General features: G+C 28.6%; 1 protein-coding gene across 2 annotated transcripts in view; it reads left to right on the top strand.

Moving 5' to 3' along the window:
* Positions 1-24,311, top strand: part of LOC129963502 (L-sorbose 1-dehydrogenase-like) — a 199,741-nt gene that overhangs the window by 133,423 nt on the left and 42,007 nt on the right. Inside the window, exon 3 of one of the 2 annotated variants that reach the window (XM_056077927.1) lies at positions 16,129-16,238. The gene's annotated coding sequence lies outside the window, so the exon portion shown is untranslated. Of the gene's footprint in view, positions 1-16,128; positions 16,239-22,909; positions 23,064-24,311 lie in introns of those variants that run through there. The other variant, XM_056077926.1, reaches the window with a different exon arrangement.

Below are 24,311 nucleotides of genomic sequence, written 5' to 3'. Positions count from 1 at the left end.
CAGAGTAAGAAGGAGTGAAGTAAAATAACAAAAATAACACATAGAAAACAATACGATAAATAAGTGAAATTAGTATATCAGAATAAAATAAATATAGAAACAGATTCATTCTATCAATTCCATGATAATAGATTTGTGAATTTTTCTTTTAAAAAATACTGCGATGAGAATAATAATTGAGCTATTACAATTTTTATTTATAAATTTTAATTATTAATTCAAATTAATTTCAATTCTTTGTAATAAAAATAAAACTTTTCTATCAAATTCATTATTTATCCCAATAAATGTAGCAATTTCTATGTAAATATGAGCAAAATATTTTTTTTTAAAAGATGTAAATAAGAAATATTAATAGTCGAAATTTTAATTGAAATTGGGACATTTTCTAACTATCGTCAAAATTATATTACCCGGAAGTAGTGACTTCAAACAAATCATTACACTCAATTCATGTAGAGGTATAGTGTAAAACTTGAATTGAAGTTATAAATTAATATTTTTCTGTATTCAGCTGGCTTTTATTTTTATTTATTTATTTACTTTAGAATAACAATCAACAACTTTCATGCGTTTTTTGCAACTATATCAACTCCTGATTAAGAATAACCTCAGATGCTGACAGAGAATTTTTGGTGGTCTGCAGCTAGCAAAATTGGTACATACATATTGGAAAATAAAAAAGTGTACCTTGGTAAATTTTTTGAAATTTTAATTAGAATTTTAGTTAATTAAAAATTAAGCTGAAATCTGGCGTTATTCCGCGATAACTTGAAAATGTTACCGCTCAGAAATTATTTTCATATCATCTTAAAATTCAAAGATTTATTTTTTCAGTGGTACCAATTTTTTGCTATATATTATTTCTTTTTTTTAATTACTTTTTATAAATATTTACTTATTTTAGAAGATATTTTATCTTTAAAGTTAAATTCAAATCATTTTCATTGTTACAACTTATTTGATTATTAGTATCAGCATTAAATTCGTATGATGATTTGGCTTATCTTTCCATGTTTAAGCATTTCATAGCAAGTGCAATAAAAAAAATTTGTTCCACTTGCAATTAAAGTTCGACTTTAGAAACAACCAAAGGGGAAAAAATTTCGTGAGCAATCATTTTGAAATAATTCTGCTCTTTATCCTATTATAATTAGATCTATAAAGATATGGAAAAAACAACTAGCGACATTTATAGAGTAGAATGCTGCAAGGTTACTAAAACAATTAAGAAGATACATATCTTACATAAAAATACATTTTCTTTAAATTATTTTACTGAAAAATCCATTAAGATATGGATACACAAAATTTTTAATTGAAAGTTTTAGCCGTCAATAAACCTGGCGAGCCAATTTCACTAATGTTGAATTAAAAATGCAATTCAAAGATTTAATTTAAATATATTGATATTAAGGTATGCTAAATATACTTGTTACGGTTTAGCAAATCATAAGGATGCCAAAACACTGGTAGTAACAAGAATAAAAAAAACACAAATTTAAACACTTTCAATAAAATACAAAATATTTTAATTAAATTTTTAGCAATCCTTAATCTCGATAAATCAACTTGTCGCCGAAGGCGGCTAGGATTGAATGCAATACAGCAACATGATCAATAGAAATCCATTGGCATTTTTCGCCTTGACTTATACTAATAAACCTGCGAAGGTGCAACAGGTTGTCCCAATATCAGCACAGTAGTATTAATAATAATTTTAAAGGACATATTTTTTGACCAGAAAAGCTAAGCTTGGTAAACTGTAGAGTTATTAAAATTGTGAAAGTTTGCTGTTGTAATTAAATGTAAAAAGAAATTTTCTTCTTAGATGAAAATGCAAATAATAGTACGAATTTTCATACAATTGCACAAATTTTCATGAAAAGCATTTTATAAAAAATAAAATAAAATCCTTTTTCGCAAATTTTTAAAGAAATAACGAAATGGGATTTATACAATCATCTTATTCCATCAAATGATGATACAATTAATCGATATAATACGATTTTTATCAATAATTTAGAATAGAATGCACTATGAATAATCGAATAATTGATAGATTCCACATACACGCACAAAACTATCTAAAAGATTGAACCTCTCTTGAAGTCTTAGTTAAATTAATTATTTGCAATGTTTTTTTAATTACTATCAATATTTGAATGATAATGATAGCTTGATTATCAATCTTATCATTTATCTATTATTATCTTTTATTCTACCTATCAATTGCTCATTTTGTCTCATATACATTTCATAAAATTTACGATTAACAACTTAACTTTCGAACTTCAATTCATTCACTAGATCTAGAAGGTAAAGTCTCGTTTCCATGACAGTGGCGCCATCTATTAATAAAATAGAAATTTAAAATTACAGGCAATATCGGTGCACATTAAAAATTAATAAAATCTAAGCAGAAACATTTACCATTAACGCCACTATTTATTTAAGAGTATTTTTTTTTTGTTTTTTTTTTTAAATTCTTCACATTCAGAGGTTAATATTTTAGAATTTTAATTCCATGAACACCATTGATTCAGAACTTCGATTTCAAAATTTACTTTTACAATTTTACATCATATATATGAAAAGGCTGTCAATTAGAGTTCTTATAGGGATGACAAGTACTCAAATATTGCGAGAGATATAGATATGCATTCAGGTTTCAATTCCCCATCTAGCCCAGCCACAAAAATACAATTTCTGTTATTTTAATGAAATTACTGAAGAGCAGAACTACGAAGCATAACAAGCAATTATGTATATATATACTTGTCATATTGATACTAAATATATAAACCATGTAAATAATTTTGCTCATTAATTTCAAATTGCTTACTAAAATCTTGTTTTAACAAAGTAGCTAATACACAAATACGTCAACTGCATAGAAACGTCTAGGAAAAAGTAAAAGTTGGCTTTCAAATATTTATTTACTACACTATTTTTAACATTACTTGTAGCTGACATTTCAAAGCAATTTTGAAATCGAAAACAAGATAATAAATAAAATAAAATTAGTTTATTCAAAAAAAATTTTATTGGAAAATCTCAGTGATTCAATATTCTATAATATTTCATTTTCTCCACATTCTTTATGAATTGTTAGGGTTTTTTTTCCTACACAAAACTGAATTCAATATATATTAAACTAGAAAGCAAAATTTTCTTTTATGCAATATATATATATAGCTTTTAATATTCGGCAATCATATTTAGAAACAAATGAATTTATTAGAACAGAATTTTTTAACAAAATTAATAACATTTTGAAATGAATAATATTACATGTAGAGTAATGTCAAAATTATCTTTTAAAAAAACTATGAATTTGTAATGTATCAGACACATTTTATCATTATTAGTGGCTTTTTTTTGCTTCTATTTTATTCATTTAATTATGATTAAATATCTACACGCGATAATCTGATAAAAACGTATTTTACATATTCTAAATGCAAAATTCTCCTCTCAGCATATTAAATCTCAGCAGAAGCAGGAAAAATTCACTAAATCCAGTCTCTTATTTTCACGTTTTCCCTATTGGAAAGAAATCCTTTCCATTTCGCCACAATATAAAAAGAGTGACATTACCAGACTGAAGTCATATCTGAAACATCTCACGTATGAATACAAAAACAAATTATTTCCCTATTCCTTAAACGAGGGGTGTGCCTCCACCCCGTAATTGTTCCGACGCCCTGTAATTTGAGCGCAAAAGCGCAATCTCAGAAGTGAGCCGCACACGAACTTGCAATACCAGCAATGATTTTGTCATTCCTAACACCCGCAACTAAAAGCATTCTCCTCAAGTGGGCAGTATGCTGACACCGTTTGGCGAGAAAATTAAACCCAAACTGTACGATTCGCGTCGCCACAACTGTTGGAAAATTATTGTTATTACTTCTCTCAACACCACCCACAACCTTATGTAAACATTTCACGGAACTGACTGGTGATTTTGAGTCTGTGCCCGTACAAAAGGATAGGAAGTTGTATGGCCCTGATTAGCCTTGGAGAGATTGGGGTTTGGACTTATGACTTTATAACCTCTAGGAAAAGGGATGGTTAATATCTTGGGTGTATCTTACTGCCCGCAGAGGAGTGATATTGAAATTAATCGGCATTACCAACAATTCAGTGCAAGATTCTTTCTTACAAGGAAGACATGCGGTGAATTATATTGAAAAGAAGGATTGGTATTCGAAATGTAGAAAGTTCTTTGTTATGATATTAACTAGATTTTCACACACCTATTATTCTGCAATATGATGATAAACATGTTCATAATCTTCTTTCTCAATTATTTCAAGAATGATGATAGGTATGTGTTTCATCAAATTATTTATGCCAATAGAGTTTATATTTTTATCATTTCAAGCAAGGGACTATTTTGTATTGCAAATGCATCTCACAGTTTATTTTTTTAACTGAATGAAAACTTATCAGATGGGCTTAAGAGTTGAACACTGAACTGAATACACAAGTGAAATCTAATTTCTATTAGGAACATCAAAATAGCTTCGCTTTGCAATTAAAATATTCATAATTCATGGGATTTGAGATCACCCAACACTAACAGCGAATGCCTCTATCAAATTATAAAATCAGAATTATGAATATTTTAATTGCAATAGTTTAATTATAATTCTTAAAATTCAATCCATTTTTGTTTTTGTTTTCACATTCATTCTTATTAAGGTTCTTTCATGATCAATGTCAGTCTGCTTTCTTGAATCGTCAATGCCTTATTTATGGAATCTGAGCAATATTAAAATTTTTTTAATTCATTCTTCTTGGTTAAATATTTCTTTTAGTATTTCTATTCCATATACATACTTTATTTTCATTACTTATCTCAACATCCATATGTAATTAGACCAAATCTCCGATAATATTTTCCTCCTCATACTAACTGTTGAATTCATATAAAAGTATGAAAACGTGAGAAAATGCATAACGGCATATTTACTGTCGTAAGCTGTTGCGTAGACCAAATCTACGATATTATTTTCCTCCTCATATTGACTGTTGAATTCATATAAAAGTATGAAATAGGGCCGCGGTGGCCCGGTGGTAAGGTTTCGGCTTCGGAACCGGAGGGTTTCAGGTTCGTGACCCGATTCCACCGAAGAACTGTCGTGTAAGGGGGTCTGTTGCACGTTAAATCCGTCATGCCAAACGTCCTCCCGTTGGTGTGGTGTGGTGTGGAGAGGGAGGTGCCAGCTCAGGTGTCGTCCTCGTCATCTGACCGTGGTTCAAAATTACGAGGTCCGTCCCAAAATAGCCCTAGTGTTGCTTCAAACGGGACGTTAATATAACCAAACCAAACAAAACAAAAGTATGAAAACGTGGAAAAATGCACAATGGCATATTTACTGTCGTAAACTGTTGGGTTGGACATCTGAAACATGCAATTACATTTGCACAAGGATATCGAATGATATGATATTGATTTATCAATTTATCTGTTATTAATAAAAATGTAAAAGGATAAATCCGTTACTGTTGAAAGGGTAATAATTTCAGTTGGAAAGTTTAATTTATTTATAGAGCAATTATTATTTAAATAAATCTATGCAATAAGCAATCGGACGTTAAGATAGTTCAGTTAATCCAAAAAATAAATTTGAAAAATACCATTAGGCTTTCGTAAAAAACTTCCCAATTTTTTTTTAGATAAAAAGAGAATTAGATAATTTTTCTCGGATTGGTAAATGAATTTTTTCCCCAAAAATATTGAAGTTTATAACAAAAGAGAAAGTTCGTCCAAAAAATGCCTAGAAGTACTTTTCTGCGTATCCAATTTCGAGAAACGAGAAAAGTTCATATTTTAAAAATTTCGTTGTAGAATGTCACATGGTTTTTTGATTTGACTGTACGACCGTTATCCAGAAAATAAAACTATCAATTTTAATTAAATTTAAATTTAAAGTTAAAATTATGTTTTAATTATTTTATTTGAATCCATTTAAGCATAACGAAGAGTATAGTAGAAATAGTCGTAAAATAAAATGTTTAGCATAAAATTTTCTTAAACAAAAGAAGAAAGAAAGAACTTTGCGAATTCTGATACGCAGAAAATATTTATATGTGTTTTTCGAATATCCTTTTTTTACTCCCTCGATAAAATTGAATATTTCCATAATAATAATATATTTATCTATATATAATTTTATGAGATATTTTATTCTGTATAACAACTACTGAAGTGGAAATTAAAAATTATTTTTAATTTTCTAATGGCAGAAATGAGATATTTTAAGGTTCAACGATTCATTTTATAATTGCTTTAATATCTATAAATTTATTTAATAAACTCTTTCTTTCAGATTAATAAATTTTATTTAAACAGGAAAAACTAAATTTTCAACTTTTTCTATTTAATTGTGATATATTGGTTTCTAACCTGTGTATAGAACTCGAAAATGTTGTATTTAATATCGTGAACCAAACATTATTTCGTTAGTATGCGGTAGAATCTTGAAACTGGAGGTACCAGTTCAGATGCCGTTTGATCACTTTTTAAAACTGTTACTTCCGTCCCAAAATAGTCCTTATGTAGTTTCAACCATTGAAAGTAATATAACTAAATGAAGTTGAATTACAGATATATGAAATGTCAAAATGTATTTTTAAAACTACAGTTTAAGCAGAAGAGGAAAGAAATGCTTTTCAAATTAAATTCTTTGGTGCTTTACAAATGTCCATATTGATTTTTATAATCACGTTTTAACGATTAATCCAGAAATTGACCAAGGAATAATTTAAAAGACCGTAATTATGCTATCTGCAAAGTGATCATATCAAAAGATTGGTTTCTAAAGGAAGAATAATTTCCCTAATCGCTTGCCTTCGGGAGTCTTACAAGGAGGAAAATGTTACTATTCTGATTAAACGGACTTCTATGCGGTTATTTTATGCCCAGTTTCAAGCGTGTTTACGTTAACATTCACATTCCGAAATAACGTGTCTGATTCATGAATTTAATTGGTGAGTTCTCATTTCTTAATACTGTATTAAAATTTAAATAGATATTAATCTAAAAGACTTAAATCACTTGAAGACATCTATATAGTATAGTTTTCATTTCCTTTATTATATGAACGGAAGCAATAAATGTCCAAAATATGAGTCATTAAACTCTTATTTTAGAAATTTGGTTAACTAATTAATTGAAATAAATTCACAATTCAGAAGTTTAATTTCACAATTTTTTTCGGTGTTGATAAGTTTTATGTGATATTTAAGTTTAAAAGTTTTTCTTTCGATCTTTTAAACAATATATAAAACATGAATTTCCAAATGTACGGATTCTCCAGTGCAATATGGTTCTTTCTCTTCTCCACATCAGTTTACAAAAATCATAAAAAAAGAAGATCATATTTTTGACTATCATTTGGGAGTAATGCAGGATGATGTAATTTTTTTTATCATTTATGGCCTGAAATCACCTGCACATGTCCTCTTTCGAATTGAAGTCGCGTGCTATAATGTAATTTCAACCAGATATTACAATGGAAAAAAGCCAAATAATGATAATCTCTCTCTCCATTCTTGCAGAAAAATTTCGCCATTCTTAAGTTTTGATTTCCTCTAATCGAAACACGCTTTTTTCCAATTGCGAACAATTTAATGTAATTCTTATATTTCTTACAGATGGTCTTTTCTATTTTTACCCCTCATTTAAGAAGATATAACAAAAGTTGACTGTAAAAATTTTTCTGGTTTTAGTTTAGTTCAATTATGTTGATTACCGATTTTGAAACAACACTAAGGGTGTTTGAAGATGGCCGCATGATTTTATTTTGGCCCAGTTAGATGACTAAAATAATAACTGAATTAGAAACACTTCTTCAAAACTTGCACACCAAATTGCCTGAAAGCGTTTCACCCAAGATATTAGATTTAACGTTAATTAATCCCGCATACCCGATAGTGAATGCATGATATAATAAATGACATTATGCTGGATTTTGACGATTTTAACAAACGCCTGAATCGATTACATGGCGGTATGTTGATAGAATCGAGTTTTGTTTCTAAATCTATTGTCCCAGAAGTCGAGACATTACCACCAACTAACCATACTTCTTTGTTTAAAATGAATAATTTCAAAAAAATATTTGGTAGATTCCTATAGAAAAACTACCTGCTACAATGGTTCTCATGACAAGATTTTGGGTAAATGTCTTCAGTTCTTCACCCATCACGTTCCCTACAAACCCAAACCACAAAGTTTATATATATATATATACAGTAACCAATCTAAAGTAAGAAATATTTTGAAAACGAAACGAAATAGTTTCGGAATCGCAATTAAAAATAATTTCTTATTCAAACTAAAACCAAAAAAAGGAACAGGAAAAACTTCATAGTATTTAGAGAGCGCAAATGCAGCTACTTCTAAAACACAGATGAATTGATACAAAAGTAATAAAATCAAGTTAATAGGGAAATCAAATTAAACCAAATAAAAAAGAATCCAGCCTGAAAACTTTTTCAAGGGCCACGCTCAGGCAGGAATTTTCCGGTCACGAGGAATCATTATTAGACTTTTTGTCTGCATTCCCTCACAGAAAAAATCCCCCTTTTTTTTTAATCCCTGCCTGAGGGTGACCCTTGAAAAAGTCTTCAGGCCTTGATTAACTTGATTTTAATACTTTTGTGTATATATATATATATATATATATATATATATATACGTACAACGCTTTACCGATGTTATCTTGTGAACAAGATAGCTAGAATAATTTTGTACGGATTTTAATTGGTTTTTAATATGTTGTTCAAAATGTAAAAATCTCACACGAGTTCGTAAATGGTTCATCTAACTCAAAGAGGATAGAAATGGTGGGGGTAGAAATTTCATTTCACTATAACTTCCTTAATATTGAAGATAGAAAAGTGAAATGAATTGGCGCCTCGTTAAAGCAAACATTTCTTGTGTTTAATGTTTTTCGAGAACTACAATATCTTAGAAGTCAGGGGCTGAAAATAAATTGCGAAGTCCTGATTTTGACTGTTTTTAACGTCAACAATTTATGTAGCCAGATAGTAACTTAGATGTAAAGGAATCTACCTTCGCCTTCCAGCTTGCCGGGAGGATTTTTTTTTTTTAAATACCGAGTAAGTAAATGAGTTTTGGAGCAATATTACCTGTTGATGTTCTCAGCAATCAATGGAAAATACGCCTTCTAATTTTAACGATCGAAGGGTCACTTTATAATATTTTTTACAGTCCTTTTAATGCAAAGTATTTTTTAACTTAACAGATTTTTGACAAATTTTGAAAAAAATCCATCCAGAGAAAGTCTGTCCGTCTGACTGTCTGAATATAGGTGAGCACGATTACTATAAAACGTAAAAAGCACAAATAAAATTTGGCGCCTTTGTTTAGCATTTAAAATATAGATTCGTATCAAATTTGATATACAATCTATCTAGGGGTTGACTTGCTGTTTGTGTTTTGCATGCATGTAAATGCGATAAATCATAAAAAAACAATCTAGGTAAATGATTCATGGTTTTAACATCTAAAGTGTAGATTTTTCCTCAAAGTTTGTATAAATTCAACGGCAAAAATGTAGATCCACAACAATTTGTGATGACATTTGTTAAGAGATTGATTATCTATTGATTATCTACTTTGACATATGTATAAATTCGATAATTTAAAAATATAATGAAACAATCTTGGTTGCTTTCAGAGTTTTAGCTTTTAAAGCGTATAATATTTTTAAACTTTGGACAGTTCTTTAAAAATGACTATTTGTCAGTCTATACTTTTGTATGCATGTGAACTCCATAACTCAAAACTGTTACAATTTGGATCAATGAAATTTGATGTATGATCTTGTAACTACAATTGTAGCGCTATGTCAAATTTTGGTATTAATTGAAAAGTAAGCGTCAAAAATACATATTCGGTTTTCTAGTACTTGCGTCAACAATTAATGGGCAAAAAAAATCGCCAATAAGTTCCTCATAACTATCGTTCGCCAATGGCATGAGATTAATGCATAAGCATCGATTTTCTTAATTATACTAAGAATTAATAACTCTCATAAGTGGTACTCAGGAAATAAAAATCTGAGTTCCTCTGGCCGTTTATAATTTTCTACCAAGGTTTGCAGTTTTATGCGATGGAAGGGAGAAAACATCTTTAATTGGGAGTGTGCTAGAAAATTTCGGGAAGTCCACGCCAACTCATTTTGTTCAGCGATTCAATTGCTGTTTATTTTAAATATACAGTGGCGAAATATTTTCCTTCGGCATTCGAATGCACAGCATGCTTATATTTGTATTAATTCTTTGGGCTAAATGGATTAAAAACTGTTTCATCTTTTACTCAGCTTTTAATGCATGGTGGGATATATTTCACCACACCTGAAAAAGTTAAAATTATTTATAATATTTACATTTTAATAGTTTTTATTCAGTTGTCAGTGCTATGCGCCAACGATAAATACATAAATCAGTGAATAAAATTTATATAAATGAAAACGCAGCATTAAGTTGTGTGTTGTGTGTTCTGCTGTGATTGAAATCGGCGTTTTTTGTGATGCAATGAATTTTTGTCATTCGGAACGGTATGTGTTGTTCATAATATATTCATAAATGGTATGTATTATTTTATTGAATTTTTTTAAAATAAAATTCATAAATGAATTGTTTATAATAAAATGTAATATTTGATATTTTATACAAATTTTGAAGCTGCAAAAAGATAGGATTATATATATATATATATATATATATATATTTCCGAATTTTTTTTTCTTATTTTGAGTAATGTTATATGTTAAGCACAATGAAAGTTTTTTTTTTCTAATTTTTATAATAAAAAATTGCTACTACTGGGGGTTTTATTTTCTTTAAAATCTTGTGCCTGAAAGCATAAAAAATCGAGTAAAAAATTTTTAAGTTTTTTCCTTTGACAAAGTATATTCAAAATTTTGGGGCCAAACAATCATTTTAGAATTGTCATTCGTAACGGTATGTGTTGTTCATAATGGTATGTATTATTTTATTGAATTTTTTAAAAATAAAATTCATAAATGAATTGTTTATAATAAAATGTAATATTTGATATTTTATACAAATTTTGAAGCTGCAAAAAGAAAGGATTATATATATATATTCCTGAATTTTTTTTTTTCTTATTTTGAGTAATGTTATATGGTAAGGACAGTGAAAGTTTTTTTTTCTAATTTTTATAATAAAAAATTGCTACTACTGGGGTTTTTATTTTCTTTAAAATCTTTTGCCTGAAAGCATAAAAAATCGAGTAAAAAATTTTAAAGTTTTTTCCTTTGACAAAGTATATTCAAAATTTTGGGCCGAAACAATCATTTTAGAATTACGATCATATACCAAATTGCATTTGTTGTGATTATTATATCTCTATGTTTTCTTACACATATATGAACAGACAAATAAATTTCCAATGGTAAGGGTTTGCTCAAGATATACTGTCAAGACTACAAATTCATTGATTCCTTGTTTGTATTCAATCTTATTTGTATTTTTAATTTTTGGCGATTGTAATTTTCTATTTTTCTTGCACAAGATGGAAAAAAGTTCCAACAAACACATTCCTTCCTGCAAGCTCCTTAATCTCCGCCTGTTGACTTATTCTTAGTATTCAAGGCGATTCCTTTTCGAAATCAATATATTAATATCACTTTTCAAATGACTATAGATGAACTGCATCTTGAAAAGTGCAAACAACGAGGCGACGTAGAATGATTTGATTACAAGACTGAATAAACGAGATATTCTTCATTCACATTCGAAATTTATGAAAAGAAGCCAAGTGAATATAAAAAGGATTATAATGAGATCCAAAGGTAATTATTTTATATAGTATACCTGTCTTCAGACATAGAATTTGTGAGATAGGTTTATTTAGATAAAAATCAAGGAAGATAGTAGATATTGTTCTGAATCAATATTTATGTATTCAAATTGGAACCATTTTATGCATCATTGTACGCAGCTGGATCTAGTATAGTGAATTTTCCCAGTAAGTTAGGACAGACAAACGTGGGAGGAGAAAAAATGCGTCATACATAGTTGATATATCATTTTGGGAAAAGAATTATAGCCGAGAAATCATTAGTTGAGAAATCATTATGAAAAATAAAATTACAATTAGAGACAAAGCAAACCATAGTTGTGTTGAAATTTTCACAAGAATGTAATGGGCATAAAGGCAAATTTTTGGTTACAGACTGTACTTAACTGCAAAAAAGGTACTAGAAAATAAAGTTAATATATAAAATATGCTAAATAATCAAAATAATAAGAAGCTACAACAAAACAGTAAACAATCAAACGAAACAAAAAAATGAAAAAAAAACATAAAAATAAGTCTACAGCGGAAGGTAGATGGAAGCGCAATGATGCCAAAAAATAGTAACATTTTAGGCGTTTGAGTTTAGAAAAATTCGAAAGACAGTTCATATAAGGGTACAAAATGCTCGAAAACATTTATAAAATATTTGAAAACATAAACATGTAATTAAATATTGAAAGATATACTGATGATTAAATAAAAAGATAATATTTCTTCTTAGGATACATTTGTGCGTAATAATAATGAACGAAATAGAAACAAATTTTAAATATAGATCACAAAAGGCATAGAAGAAATAATTAATTCTACAAAAAAAATTACCAAAGCTTACCAATACAGTTACTAGCACACAAAGAATGGCATCATATTGAAACTATTCCACTTGAATCAGGCGATCCACTTATTGGCGATTAATAAAAGTTTTTCTATGAGAGCCATATTATATGTCATTTATTTCTATATGTGCATTTTTTAACACATCAAGAAATGTTGCATAATCCACTTTGTGTGAATTCATTGCAATTATTAATACATTCTCGAATCACAAACCATCAAAATCTTTCTTATTTGCGACTTTTACATCTAAATCTTTTTGACGACTGCATTTTCTTATATCTTCTGTAGTCTGTATATGAAATTTTGTTTCATTTTGGTTTTAGAAATGTAGATCTTAACAAAAAATTTCTCATTACTGATTGATTTCAGCAGAAATAAGTAATCATAATTATTTAAAAGTTTAATAAAGAGGGATAATAGTCTGTGGACTTCTTGCTGACCTGTCTAAACCGATGGTTAAGAGAGTCCGAATTAGTAATAAACAGGATTTGGAACCAATTCCATTCTACAAAAACTCTATCTACATTTTCCGAGTAGTTACTAGATCTCATCTTTATGTGACATTAGATGTCCAACGTCATATAGAGCTAATAGTTGAATAACTCTCTTCGGGCCTCACAGCTGCGACTGGAGAAATAATTTCTAGATGAAATGGTTGTAGCCATTTAGCTGAAAATAAGTAACGGACTGGCCAAGTTATTAGTTTACCCTATGGCAAATTTCTATTATACATAAGGCAATCCGGGGTTCCAAGATGATTTTTGGTTAATACAGGGATAAACTTTCTCAAACAAGTTTCCTACGGCTGTCGAAGCCATTTTGTGCAACATAGCCAATTTTCATTCATTCTTTTGCCTTTGAAACCTTTCTCTCTCTCTCTCTTTTTTTTTTTTCTTTTTTTCTTTTTTTTTTGTAAATGAAAAGAGAAAATTGCAAATGGTTTTGTATTGCATACATAAAGCTCCTGTACAAGGCTTAAATCAGATTTTCATTACTCTCGGATCGCTTGGTAGGGCAGAAGATGAATTAACATTCCTTTCTGCTTGAAATAACTATTCTACTTTGGAGACTGATGGCTGAAAAACGAGATTTGTGGATTATTTTTTTGTTGTTATTACTGTCTTAATTTACAATCTTAAAACCAATAATGTCTCTTATAAACCAAACTCCACGAATTTTCGAAAGTAAAAATCTTTTTCGGGTCATTAAATCCAGTACAATGAATGCACACAAAGAAAAAACAACATAGAGTTTCACTGTCAAAGATACATTCATGGAAACTTTTACACTCTTATGTGCACGTGTTTGAGATACTTTTTTCATCCTGTAGCGATTATTAAATGATTAAAGTTGTTGGTTAATTCAATAATAGTTACTATGCTGTTTAATATTATATATTTAGGTATGCAATAGCTTCAATCTTATTGGGATATTAAGATTATACTAGTGTTTTTAGGGAAATGAGAGGCAAAAGGTAATATTCTTGCATTTAGTCCACAGAGTGTAGGATACCTGAAAAAAATGCTTTCACTTCTTTTGTCATATATAATCCTTTTCGAAATAGCCAAACTTTAACTATTATTTTGCTATTTCAGCATTGAATTTTATTATAAATATAAAACTGATTTATACTGATTTAAAGCAAATCATAAAAATAATTTGTTATATTGTATAGATAAAATACTCAAATTCGGTTATTTCTTTTCAACAACTTAGATGCATATAAAATGCAATAGAACATTTTCCATAGACGTTGAAAATATTTTTCGAATCTTTTTCTCATTCTAGTTTGAAAAAGTTAATATTTAAAGCTATGCATTTATTTTCTGTTAAATTTCATAATGAATTTGATGTTTATAATTTGATTCTGTTTTGTCAAAAATCAGCGAACAAAAAAAATTGACACGCATAAAATATTTATGTTTTGTATGCGTTACTGCTAACGACCAAATTTGGATAATATCAATATTACCCCGTGATTTTTGACATATTCCAAAACACTGATGAAAGACCGAATATTTTGTTATATTTCAATATATTTGTTATACTTTGTTATTTTTGTTATTTTGTTTAGTTTGGTTTAGTTTAGTTAGCTTAGTTTAGTTTAATTTGTTTTATTTTGATTTAGTTTATTATTTTTGTTATATTTGTTATATTTTGTTTTAGTTTATTATTTTTGTTATATTTTGTCATATTTTATTTTTTATATTTTATAAACATTCGGACCATTGCTGGCACATATCAAAAAACGCAGATAAGCGATAGTTAGAGTCGAAACGAAAAATCGGAAGAAGAAAAAAAGACATGTGAGGTTAAAAGAGAAAAAGTACTTTTGGAAATTTGAGCAATGGTCAAATTAAAAGCCGAATTCCAAAGAAAGGTATTGAAAGAAAATTGCACCCACCACATCAACGTATCGAGTCTAGACTAAACAAAATAAGTCTATTTCTTTGAAGAGAATGGCCTTCAAAGAGAATTTTTTTTTCCAAGCAATGAAATGTGACAAACCTCAAAAAGAAAATTTGCTTCCTTATCAAATTCGTGCCCTTAAAGCATACAGATGTTCGAAAGTTTGTTATTGTTGGAATAGAAGACACCAAAATTTGTAAATTAGCTAACAAAAATGATAATATAAAATAAATTTTAAAAATAAGATTGTATAACTTAATCGTATAGCTTTTGAGTAAGTTTATTATTGTCATTATTTTCTTTTCTCATTTAGAATGCACTGCTCATTGTATGTTAAATAATTTATTTCAATGTAAAATTATTTAAATTTTCTCTAATTTTCACTTGTATCATTATTTTATTATAAAGTATGATTTGAATTTAAGTTCCATTTTTATCTAAACGTAACAAAAATATTTTTATTCAACATTCACCCTCCGAGCATTCTGAATGTCAAAATTTGCCAGGGCAACAGGAAAATAATGATATTTGTCTAATACGAACTGTCTTTCATCCGACATATTTTGTATATTTCAACATTCACGAAGAATATCGACATTTGTGAGAGTTCGGTCATTCACAGTAACATATGCAAATCATATGTTTGATGATTGTATAGAAATTTTAGTACATTCATTTGAGTTCAAAGTGTTTTTTTTTTTTTTTTTTTACTTTTAGAAAACGACATTTTGTAGAACGTTGAAATCACCTTATTATTTAGAATTAATTTCATGTTTGAGGTTATATACTGAGGTCACATATAATGATATTAAAAGGATTTAAAATGATACTGAAAAAAAAAATCTGAATCATTATACTTAATTCGACGCAAAAAAAAATTGTTTTTTCTGACAATCAGGGAAGCTACAAAATTGCAAGAATTTGTAAATCATTATACTAAATTACATTTAAAAAATGTATAGCATTAATTGGGTTCATTATAAAGTATTTAAAACCGTGCATTCTTTTTTCCCCAGGTTGAATTGAATCTTTCTTCTCTTGGGTAATCCTACTTGATATTTAACACTGCATTGATAGAGATTCAAAAGCTATCTTCTTTTTGCATATAAAATTTTTTTGAACAGTGGTAAGTATAAAAATGCTAGAATTTGGCTGAACTCGAGATTATTTTTAAAATGTTAAATTTCCTTTTTTGACGAGTCAATGCTGTTATAAATGTTTTTAAATCATAATAATTGATTTGTTACTGCATTTTATATATCTTGTTTAAACTGATCATGTTTTATTGTTATATTAATTATCATTGAATTTAAATTAATCCTTTTTATCATGCCTAACTTTAAAATAAAGCAACTTTTCCAAATGTTGGAGAAAAAAAAACATTTTAATTTTATGAGATATTATATATTTACCATAATTCGCATTCAGTCATTTATTTCCTTCATATTGCTCTGTTAATCATCAAAAATCATATGTTTTAATACAAAAGTAAATTTCATCTGCCTTCATTGGGATAAAGGTTAAAACATCCTCTCAACGAAATAATGCAATTTTTTTTTTTTCTAAGATCGATGTACCATACAGTTCACTAAATACAGTCACGTAAAAGTATTCGAATATTTTAATGGAGAGAATTCAAGTTCATTATTTCGGCTATTTTTGAGAATAACTATAACTTTTCATAATATTTTATAAAACATACAATTGAGCATAAATATAGAGAAAAGGAACTGGGTAAGTCAAAAAAGTACATAAGCTTTCATGCCTTTCATTATCTATAAGATAAAAACAAATGTCAAAAAATATTAGAACAATGAGAAATATTGAAAGCTTTTGACGATAAATCAAAATAAATGAAATATTTATTTGTTTTAAGATTTGCTAACCCTTTTATTAATTGGTCCTAACATTGAAAATCGGGAAGTGTTTTGTAATGCAAAAAATAAATGAAAGAACCCTGAAATTAAAACTGAAATGAAAAAAAATCGGTTGTAGATCACTACAAAAGGTGAAAATTTATTTGATATATAAGTAATATTTTAAAGATAAGTAAATCTTTTGTAATTTGGTAAGTATATCTTTTGTAATCTTTGGTAAGTATATCTTTTGTAATTTGTAAATTTAGGAAAGCTGTCTCTGTTCAAATAAAACAAGTATAGGACGGCCAGCAATTTTCAGACCTGGTGCAAAAAGGTGGCTTGTTAAAAAAAATCACTATCATACCGAAAGTAAGGGCTGTTAAATTAACATTTGAAGCTAGAAAACATACATTTTCAAACTATAAGAAACATACTGAAGAATCATGATATGCTCGAGGTGCTAGAAAGAAACTGTTTATTAATAAAGTTATCCAGAAGAACCTGAAATTTAAATGCTATTTTTAAAAACCAAAATAGTGTTGGGAATTAGTAATTTCCATTGGGGGAAGTAAATTCAAAGGCGGAGGGGGTCAAATGCAAAGCAAAAGGTATCGAGATGACTTAAGACCGAGCATAAATCTTTTTATGATGGCAAACAACTTTTCTAGACTTTTATTAGTAATGTTGGAACAGCAAAAATAGAACTAATTAATAGAAAAGTTAAAAAATATGCTTATTTGATTATTCTTAAAAGAAATATAAGATAAAGTGTTAAAAAAAATGGGAATTTTGTCCAATTTTAAATTTTACCAAAACAAAAATCCGAAGCACATATGTTATATTTATTGTCTGTGGGTTCTCTATCATTGTCTTATGGTTATTAGAATGACAGCTGAAAGTCCCGAGCTTAATCCTGTAGAACATTTATGGTTAATATTATATTTGCGTGAAAATTATGAGCAAGAATATTCAGAAAGAAAAACAAATTGAAGCATGGAGACATATTGATCCTTATATATGAAAGCAAATTAATCAAATTAATTCCAAATAGATTGCAAAATATCATAAAAAAACAAGGGTCATTCCGAAGAATACTAAAACAGGTCTTTCAAGCAGTAAAAATATTTTTTGTTAATCTATAAGTATTCCAATACTTTTTGAACTGAAAATCTGCTATAAAAAGCGTTCATTCCACTTTCAGTTTAAGAAAACTATATTATTATAATATGAGATATCACATCTTGTGCGATTTAAGGATAAGATTCGTTTTGCATTATATAATTTTAATTTTTTATTTGATGAATTTAATTTAAGTGTTATTCATCTTGGTTTCTGAATACGTTTTTGAGAAACTGTAACTATTTTAAAAGTCCTGTATATCCTGAGGTACGTAGGTGAATGTTGTATGCGTTTATCTAAAGTTGCACATTCATCTTCAATATCCTGATAAATTAGAACGTTCTTTTTCTTATTTTATTAAATTACACCATTCTTTTGACATTTCATCGTGAGAGGTGTCCATTTCTCTCAAGACACATAGAAGAAATCTTGGACAACTTGAAATTCTATTCTTGCATTCATTATTATTGTGCGAATCTTTTTCATAGTCAAGATTCAGTATGCTGCCGGCGTCCTGGCCCAGGGGAAGCGCGTCTTCCCCGTGATCTAGGCGTTCCGGGTTTATAACTCGTTGTCAGTAATTTGAAAAAATATCCAACAGTCTCAATCGCTCCAAGTTAAATTGACAAAGAGTAAAGTACGAATATTATATAAAAAATATATGTGGTTTAGGGCAGGTGGCCTAGGGTTAGCACATCTTCCCCGTGTTCAGGGTTCAAGTCCTGGTTCGGGCATGGTTGTTCTCTTCCTTGTGTTCTCTCTCTGTGAGGTACGTGAATGAGCCCCCCCCCCCTCTAAAAAGGGGTTGTGTAAGCGAGTGTGTGTGTGCTATCTTCATTTGAGCTAGAAGTCAGACTTCTGCCCTCGGGTGCTTAGGGGTCTTTACCCTCAGAAGCTACTGCACAAAAATTTGACTTAAAATAGTCACACGACAAAATAAAAAAAATATGTATATCAGTATGCTAAGTGGCTCTCTGCAAATTTCAGAAAGAGGGCGATACCCGCGACTGTTTCTCTAACATAAGAGGAATTGATCATTTCAGTGGAAATATAATTCTTGTGTGTGGTAGCAGCACCTTAATGAAATGTATACTTTTGATTTGTGTATATTTAGGGTACAATACTTATTATTCTGACATACATAATAGAAATTTTATGTTTAATATTTTATTATTGTAAAGGGAATAAAGCATATAGATTTCATTTTATTTCCTTTAACATGTATCCAAATTTTTGTTGTAGTTCAACTACTTTTCATTAACCCTACTGCTCTGTTCGGGTCTATATGACCCAAAACAAGATTTATATGTTCATAAAAAAGTATAGTACAGGGATATTTTTATAAAACTTCTTGAAATCATTGGTATACAATATAAATATTTACACCTAGAGGAATTTGTGTTTATTTGAATTTCAAGGGAATATTCTTCAATTTATACCTAATATATCATTCGGGTCAATATGACCCAATGCCAAAAATCATTTATTTTTCCCTTACATGTTCAGTTTTGTTTGCAATAATTCAAAAGAAAAGAATAACAATAGTTTCACTAAATTATCCGTTTTCGAAACCTGTTTCATTGATTTAAGTGTTTGGTCACATGACAAGAGAGCGCGTGCAAGGTCAAAAAGTTGATACGATTGAGAGAGGGGCCAACTTCGTTGATCTTATTATAACGTTTCTTTTTTCCTACTTTATTTCCCTTTCTGACATACTTCCTGTGCATGTGAGAGAAAAAAATGGCGAATTGCATAAATTTGAGTGACGCTGATATAGCTAAACTAATTGAAGATTCTGACAACTATAAAATATCCGGGTATGAAAATCATACAAGTGATGAAATTGAGAGTGAAAGTTCTGACAACGATTTTGATTACGATATTCAACAAATGAATTTAAAGAGAGTATTCAGTCCAAAAATAGTGAAATAAAGTGGAAGTTGGATCCTCTGCCACATTCTCCTTAAGGGCACATAGCAAATTTCATTTTTCGTAGTTAGTATCTTTCAAATTATTCTATTCAAATGCGTGTGTATGAAGGACAGATTTATAAGATCTCATTCAAAATTTTGGCATCAAAACAGCAAATCAAATTCCATATGATTTTAGAATATTCCATAAAATTTTACAATACAAATTCCAATCTAATGTTGTACTTCGGGGTCATCATGTTCCTAAGCAGACCAATAGATATATTTCTAAAAACATTTTTATCGTTTTCTGGGATTTTTAATTTGCGTCAATTCATCAAACTCTCATGACGAAAATTCTTTCAATTATTATATTTTCTAATGTTGCCTTGCTAAAAGAGAAAGCAAAATCTTATGCAACCTTTTCCCTTTCCTTATCTGTAAAATCTTTTATTTGCACCAGTTGACAATTTCATAGGGCCTTCCTTAAAATACGATATCTGTGCAAATTCCATCTATAAATGTCTCTAATGTGTAAATGAAGCAGATTTGAATAAAGGAAATGAAAGACTGAATAACCATTTTTATCTGAAAATTATTGACAGATACCCTATTTAAAATGAAAATTATTTCTAAAATCGGTATAAATAAATTCATAAATTCTAATTCAGACACACCATTCATGAAATAGGATTAAGTAGCAATGAAGGCAAGACATTTGCTCTGAGTCAGTATTTATGTGTTTAAAGTGAAACTCGCGCGCGCGCGCGCGCGCGTGTGTGTGTGTGTGTTGGCGTTCTACTGGACAGACATTTTTCACATTTTTCAACAATTCATTTCGTATAAAATAAAAAAAAACTACACGAGAAAGTTAAGCGCGCATGGAAAAAAATTAGCTTTTATCAACGAGTTGTCATCACACTGACAAAAGCTCAAATTAAAAAATAAATCAATTTTAACTGAAAATTAAATCAAGATAAGTGTGATTTTCAGGACGTGTCTAAATGAAATAAATAAGAAATATAATATTTTCTAAATATAAATGCAAGACAAAGTTTTCTACGATCGTTTACAATATCTACATCATTAACTCAATAAATGAACTTTATTTAAGGCAAAGATGGATTAATATATATATCCTTTCAATTGAGAGTCTAATGGCTAATTTGTAAATCTTTATTAATAGAAACAAATGCGTTAAAATGGTCTGTATAAAGTAAAAAATTATATTTGATGTAACTTGAGTCAATAAATGCTCTAATAAGTTACGAATGGTTAGCTTTTATCTAGATCCTCTGCTCTGTGAATCATATTTAGCAAAATATTCTTGAGACACTAATGTTTTAAATAAAAAGAGTTGCACTCCAATGAACTAAAATCTCTAAAACTGATCACTAAACTGATTCACTAAATTTCCAAAAACTGACTGATTTAAGAGAATTTTAATATCACTATACAATAAAAATGGCCATAAACGCATTTAAGAAATAATAATTTGACAATCGAAAATGGAAATTTTTTTCTTCATATTCTAATTCAAACATGTTTTAATTTTTTTAATTCTTTAATTGCTGGATTTTTATTATCTAATCAGATAACACTTCCCAATGCGAGAACATAATGTTTTACTCATCCAACTAGGAAACTATAAATATTTGAGATGTTTGTGGACAATACGAAATTTATATATCGAATTATAATATCTTAAAATGAGTTCATCCTTTTCACTCGGATATCTTCTCCCAGGCACCATTCAAGACGGTGCATCCTTATTTATTTTTAACTTTGGTTAGAAAAAATATTTACATAGTGTTAAGAAGATGCGGATTAATTTTTCTGGGGGATTCAAATTAAAACAATTAAATATAATTATTTTTACATAATGTGAATAATTCTGCACCAAGTTACTCTTCCGAATGCAAAGAGTTAATGACAGCTTATAAGTTTGAGCAACGATTATTTCAATGCCCGTATGATGCACGGACATAGGTGCATATTCAAAGGTAATCATGTGCTTTTTTCGTAAATTGTTTTTGAAGCATATAATATTTGGATAAAACTTTTCGAATTTTTTAAATGTTACTTATCTTTTTAAATAATATCTCTGCAAATTTAAGAGAAATTTGCAAAATAAAATAAATTGTCCTCCAGCCACTGCTACTTGTAACTTGACGATTTTACCGATTTTATTTCATATGAAAAGTAATGACCTTCAAATATGTCATCAGCGGCCATATATACTTTGCCAACCTCCATTTTAGAGAGATATCGCAAAATGAAAGAACTCCAGGCTTTCAACAACTGGACTGATTTCGCCAATTAATTCTGCTATTTTGCAAGTTATCCAGTCGGAATGTTTTATATTTTTTATGTATGTATAATTAAAAATAATTATTTCATTTATATTTATTAGATATACTTCATAAAAGTTATGCGTCATAACTAAATTAATACTATTAATGTGATGAATCGTAAGCAATTAGTAAAAATTTTAATCGTTAAATCCATATGATACTGAAATGTTTGTGCTACTGTTAAGTTTTTCTTCAGTAAAATTCAATTCAGAAATTTCAGATATTTCTCCTCTAAATATTAAATTCACGTGACTTGATTTCATAAATCATGACGCAGACTTTTGAAATGTATATAACTAAATCATTTGAATAAGACAAGACGAAATAACTGTCTGAAACTAAAGCTAATCAAATATTAGAAAAATTCAGTAATGCAGAATATATTTTCCACTCTTTCTAATAATAACTCGGTGCCTCAAGAGTTTTTCTTTTCTTCTACTTCCTTTTAGTCAAGTGATATAGAATCTGATTGGATAAGACTTTGATACTTCGCTAGGTCTTCCCAAAAGAGTGTCGTAATCTAGTAAGAACAGGATTTTTAAACACACATATAATAAATAAAAAGTAGCTACACAGCTGGTTTCACGAACATTGTCATTCTATGAATAGAAACGCTACAGTGAAGGTGCACAATCAATCTTTATACATTGTTGTCATATTGTCATTAAAAGAGAGAGCACATACAATTGAAAGTGCACTTGAAACTGAGGTAGGTGTTATTTATGTATTATGCTTAAAATCTTAATTGCTTACTTTCTAATTTCATTCTCTTGGGAAAGGATGTTATTTCAAGCATTATTAAATATTTTGGAGAGTTATAAAGAGATACGATGTTGTATTTTTTTATATATATAATCAATATAAATAAGTCATTGTGGATATGTATATATGCATGTATATTTCTTTTCCAAAATGAATTGTCCGATTTCAACAAAATTTTGTTCATTTTCAGAAAAAAAAAATGTTGTGAAATTTCCAAAATGCAAATTTTAATTAAATATTTCATTAGAAAGAAGAGAAACTTTTCCTGTTTTTCTTTGATAGTAATTTCGAAGCAAATTATTTTACAAAAAATAATTTAATATCACCTGCAAATTCAAAATCTTATCTTTTTCGTGGCGCGAAATTCTTTTTTGCGCAATTTTTTTTCCTGGGCTGTTATTAAGTTTTTCAGTATTTTGAAATGCTCTAATAATAAAACTGATCTACTCTACCAAGTAAAAAAAATCTGATTCAAATCTTTTGGAGATTTGAGCATTAGTTTGAAGTAGTGATTAAGACCAAGAACAATCAATCAACTGGTGTAATAAAAGGATTATGTGTATTAATTTATACGAAATGATCATAGGAAAAATATTACACATAAAATGTACAATTAATTCCTAGTAATGCCGGGTATGTAAGTTAATCCTAAATAAGACATAATTTGTATCAATTTAAGTAAAAAATTAAATAAAAAATAAATTGTATTTAAAAATTAATTATATTTTCTATCATTTACTTCTCATCAGATGATTCTGAAAATGAGTCCAATGTTTTTAATTTCGTTGATGGTATATTTCATCAAAATCTGATTTCAAGAGCTAATAATTAGCATTAAATGATATTGTCAGTTGTGCTATGCAAAGAATTCAGCATATGTATCAAGACTTGTTTCACCGATTTAGTGATAGTTTTCAATTATTCAAAAATCATAATGAAATCAATTATGTAATTCATAAATACTGCAGATGATAATAACTTTTGTCAAGATAAGCATTGTCAACATAATTTAATACAACTGTTATTATTTTATCATATACATATTTTCTCTGTACGTTCTCTGTTTCATAAAAAATAAAATCATGAAAAAAGTTTGGACTTATAAATTTTTACGTTTCAGATCTCCTCGTGTTCAAAAGATTTTTGAAATTATCTCTGCCTGTCCTTTATCCTGTTTATCTGTGAACGTTATAAC

This window comes from Argiope bruennichi, chromosome 3 (assembly GCF_947563725.1).
Source record: "Argiope bruennichi chromosome 3, qqArgBrue1.1, whole genome shotgun sequence".
Lineage (NCBI taxonomy): Eukaryota > Metazoa > Arthropoda > Arachnida > Araneae > Araneidae > Argiope > Argiope bruennichi.
The sequence above is the reverse complement of the archived record's forward strand: the minus strand, read 5'-3'. Positions and strand labels throughout refer to the sequence as shown.